Genomic DNA, 5185 nt, shown 5'->3' on the forward strand with positions numbered 1-5185 from the left:
TGAACTCTGTGGAGCCTGATCTCAAGCTTTTTGAGTCTGACACAGAAACCAGAGGATCTTTCTGTGTCTTCAGATTCACTGTGATCCAGTGATGGGAGTGATTTCAGCCCTGAGTGATCACGCTGATGTTTGCACAGAGCAGACAATGAGGTGAATGTTTGGGCACATTGGTAACAGTGAAACAGTTTCTTAGTAACGTGGGATCGTTTGTGTGCAGAGTATGAACTGAGATTCCTGAAGCTCTTGTCACACTGGTCACAGCTGTAGTTTCCTTCCATGTGTGTACGTTCATGAATGTTACGATTACCTGACTGTGAGAAGCTTCTCTCACAGTATCTGGACTTGTGTGGTTTCTCTCCTGTGTGGACTCGTTTGTGTAATTTAAGGTCCCTTGCAGTGGTGAAGGATGACCCACACTGATCACAGAGGTGCTTTTTAACCCCACTGTGAATCAGTTCATGTTGTTTTAACTCACTTGTTGTGGTGAAGCTTCTCCCACATTCTTTGCAGTATTTCAGTTTGTCTCCAGTGTGTCTACGTTGATGTGTTTTAAGGGCAGCTTGCCGACTGAAAGTTTTTCCACAGAGGTCACAATGAAAGTCTTTCCCACCACCACAGTGATGACAGGGTTGAGAACTGGATCCATCTGTGTCGCTCTGCTTCTAAACAAAGACACAAAGACAGTGTAAGTCAGTCCTTCAACATTTGTATCCTGAACGTCGCCTGAAATAAAGAGCATCTCTGCAGACGTCCAACTACATTTGACTGTTTCAGTTAACACACTCAGTTTACTGGGCTGCAATAACTACAATACTACCACCATAATACTACAGTAATACTAAAATCATAACTGAAAGGAAAATCTGAATAATCACTCAGAGCTGCTTTTCCATGCAGTAGAATTGCTAACATGCTAACACAGTTTAATGAGCAGAGTTGTTCCAAACAGTCAGGCTAAAATGACAAGATAACAATATAAATACATACCTCACAGTAGCTGCACTTGTAGAGTCTCTTTCTGGTGTGGATCTGTTGGTGTCGTCTCAGGTGATGTGGAGCTTTAAAAGTCTTCTCACACAGGTCACATCGATAAGGTCTCTCCACAGTGTGGGTAAACATGTGTTGTTGTAAGTGTGCGTCTGTTGTAAACTGTTTGCCACACTGTTCACAGCAGTACACATCATGTCTGGTGTGAATGCGTAGGTGTATATTTCGGCTCTCTCTCCGGCTGAAAGTTTTTCCACAGATGTCACAGCTGCATGGCTTAATTCCAGAGTGGGTAACTAGATGACTCTGTAAGTGGCTACTGTGAGTAAAAGCTCTGCCACTCCACTGTGGATGAGTTGGTGTCTTTTTAGGGAACCCTTCAAGGAAAAAGACTTTCCACACAAGTCACAGCTGAACGGTCTCTCTCCAGTGTGGATGACCTGATGCTGTTTTAGTGAAGCCTTCAGAGTAAACTCCATCCCACACTCGTCACAGCTGTATGCCTTAATTCCAGAGTGGGTAACTAGATGACTCTGTAAGTGGCTACTGCGAGTAAAAGCTCTGCCACACTCGTCACAGCTGTATGCCTTAATTCCAGAGTGGGTAACTAGATGACTCTGTAAACAGAGGCAGTGAGTGAAATGCAGTCGTGGAACAAACTCAACCTTCAAACTCCATTAACACTAGTTTTAAACCTGAAGGTGGAGCGTGGCACCAAACACCTTAAAGGTCTCTTATCCCCACCTGCTGGTAGTTCTAACACATTACATCCAACCTGCTGTTAAAGATAATTCATGACTGTTCAAACACTAAAATCATGCCCATCCCTCCTGATTGTACACACACACACACACACACACACACACACACACACACACACACACACACACACACACACACACACACACACACACACACTATTTTATAATTTAGATTATTTTGTTGTTTCCTATTACATATTTCTATAATTTGTATAGATTTATACAGAATTATTCAGTGATAATAAATCCTATGTTTGTTTATTCTAAAGGAACCCCGTTAGCTTCCACAACAGATGTTGCTCGTCTTCCGTCAAATACTCACATAAAATATTACACAATAAAGTGGATTCAAGATATCCACATAATTTCACTCTTACATCCACAGTGAGTTTTCACAATTGTTCAAATATAAGCAATCAATAATAATATTAATAATAATATCAATAACATTGAGGCACATTACACAAATTTCAAAAACAAATCATGTCTTACAATATTTACAACAACTAAAAGCTCTGTAAATCGTGTAATATGATGATGTATTTCATCTGGATACTGGAGCTGAGCAGAATAAATGTGGTGTGTTTAACAGAATTGCTTTCTTTAGAACTACAAGTAAGCCATAGAATATTTTAGCCTGTACAGGAAGCCAAGAAAGGTTATTATGCATTTTATCAATATTAGTATAGTATGAACATCTTCACACTAATCTGGACGCCTTATTCTGGACTAACTGAAGTCTGTTAAGATCTGTCTTATTAGCTGCTGACCAAATGATTGAACAATACTCCAGATGAGACATTACTAGTGCATTAATGACATCTTTCATAATGAAGAAGTGATACACAAAGAGCATTTCATAGCCATAGCTATGCCTTGTCGGCAGAGTTATGTGACATTAGTGATGTTTGTACTTTCAGCGTTAACTTGCTTTTAAAGCCTTTAAAATATACGCCGTTCAATAGTCGACCTTCATCTGACAGAGAATGTGATGATTTTGTGGATAATTAAAGTCAGTCATATATCCACAAACACAACAAGCTGAAAGTCAGTGATGCTGCTTGGTTTGCAGTCCTGAACATCACGGCACAAGCAGGATCCACTGCACTGTTAATGTTAGCTGTGTTATATTGCTGCCTCTGTTCGCTGGTGTCGAGCCAAACGCACTTTAACGTGTGTTTGAACGAGCTGACGGTTCACTCGTTAAGCTGAAAGAAAGATGCTTTAATCACAGCAGTCACACATGTGTCCACTGCACCATCTGGAACTCTTCTTGTTTACACTCGTAATAACACAAACACTAAATCCTGCTTCTCTGGTGCTGTTGTGTAGCAGTGTGTACACCTGAGACTGTCACCTGTCTGTCTGTCCTGCACTCTCTCTCTGTTTCTTTCTCTCTGATTGTGGAATAAAAGTATGAACATGTGTTTATAAGTTACACTTGTGTTTGAATCCTGCAGCTTATCACACATTTGATTTCCATGTGTGACGACTGCAAGTGTCCAGAGTGAGGACAGACTGAGGGAGCCACTGCTGCACATCATCTGTGAGGCTTTGCAGCCCTGATGATCCACCAGGACAAACTCAGCAGTGTGTGAGGAAGAGGAGGAGGAAGAGCCAGCAGCAGCTGACAGATGGAGAGAATAGACAGACTGTTCCCTGTTTGTGAAGGACTGCTAGGAAAGTTTAACATAACTGTCTGTGCTGAATCAGTCTTATTAGGTAATGTTCAAATAATGTGATCATCCCAGTGTTTCCAGTGTGGGAGAAAGTACTCAGGGCCTTCAAGTTACACACTATGAAAGGCAGCAACAAGTTTAATGTTCAGAAACCTAAAGTCTGTATCAGCAGCAGAATGGAGCTAAAAATAAATGTTGGTTTCAGTTCTATGAAGCTTTGAGTATTTTGGATCAGTAGCTGCTGTGTTTGTTGCATCATATTGCTGTAACTGTTTATATGCTTTATATATTCTGAGCTAAGTTGATCTATAGTGTTACATGATACACTCTCAGAAATAATATAAATATATATATATAAATAACTGTTAGTATCATGGTTGCTAGGCAACCTGGGCAGCGCGACGGAGGTTAGACGTCCCATTTCACGAACCTACGAGCCTCGCACTTCGGCCTTAGCGGTCTTTGAGTCTGCGGCCCTTGAGGACTTTAAAGCTGCAGAACCTGAATCGGGATACAGCCATGATGATCTCCAGCCTCGTGCTCGCCAACATTCTGACCTGAGTTAAGAAGACGATCACTGAAATGGTCTCAGCAGGTCCTTTGATGACAGCAATGAAATGCAGTGGTAAGGCTGCCACGATTAGTCGACTAGTCACGATTACGTCGACTATCAAAATCGTCGACGACTGATTTAATAGTCGACGCGTCGTTTGAAGCTTTGTAAGATCCCAAAAGCAGGAATAAGTAGCAGGATTTAAGAGTGTAATAACGGACTGAAACAGAAGATGGCAGCACTGCATGTACAAGGATGCCAGCTGCCGTTAAACCCCGAAGAAGAAGAAGCTCTGTCCCAGAATTCATAGCGCGGCCCAGCGCAGTTTCCAACAATAGCGGCAGCTAGTTAGTTTTAATATTACTCTTATTATTCTTTCTGGGTCACAAAATAAACGTTTAACATATTTTCAGGCGAGAATGTAGCTGTGTAAACCTCAAATATCGGCTCAGTTTATCAAGACATCACATATTTTCAAAAGCGCTCCGACGTTTTCGGAGAAGTCTGTTACCCACTAGCTCGATAGCTAGCCGGGGGCCATGAGAGCACCGGACTCCCGGCAGATCGTTTTCAAACCCACCGCCCTACTCAGGTTAAACATGATATATAAGTCACTTAGATAAACTTAAAAATGTTATTGTTTGGCTTTTTTCAGTATTTTATTTGTTCCTGAGTAATTCGGCTGAGTTTATTAAACTTCACCAAAACAATCTGCACATTTAATTAAAATTTAATAAACTACCATCTTGTCTTTATTTTTAGTTAGCACATACCTTAAACACTTAAAGCTGTAAGCTAATGATAGTTATATAAGAGCAGATGCTGCTGGTGCAATAAGCTGTACGTTTTACGTCCAATGGATGATGATCTGATTAGTCGACTAATCGCAAAAATAATCGGTGACTAGTCGACTATCAAAATAATCGTTTGTGGCAGCCCTATGCAGTGGTAAGGCGTTTTGGGGATTAAGTTCGTTTTCATGGCAAAGAAGGACGATGCAGTTCATCTGATTACTCCTCATAACATTCTGGAGTGCAGGCAAAATGCTATTATAAAAACTTAAGCAGCAACTTCTCCAGGTTCCAATATTTATGCAATTCTCAAACCTTTTGGCCACGACTGTATAACCTCTTCTGAAGTTTAGTGGATATTATACATGGTTATGCTCAGGATGTGTCGGCCAGTTTCCACTGGAAACGCCTTTT

The 5185-nt window shown here is 41.0% G+C and overlaps 1 long non-coding RNA gene across 1 annotated transcript; it reads right to left on the reverse strand.

Moving 5' to 3' along the window:
* Positions 1-518: 518 nt before the first annotated feature.
* Positions 519-1250, reverse strand: LOC143413493 (uncharacterized). Its single transcript, XR_013094105.1, has 2 exons — positions 988-1250; positions 519-662 (listed from the first exon to the last, which is right to left on the reverse strand). It is a non-coding gene; the product is annotated as an uncharacterized LOC143413493 (long non-coding RNA).
* Positions 1251-5185: the final 3935 nt, after the last annotated feature.

Source organism: Maylandia zebra, linkage group LG2 (assembly GCF_041146795.1).
Source record: "Maylandia zebra isolate NMK-2024a linkage group LG2, Mzebra_GT3a, whole genome shotgun sequence".
NCBI classification, from domain to species: Eukaryota; Metazoa; Chordata; class Actinopteri; order Cichliformes; family Cichlidae; genus Maylandia; species Maylandia zebra.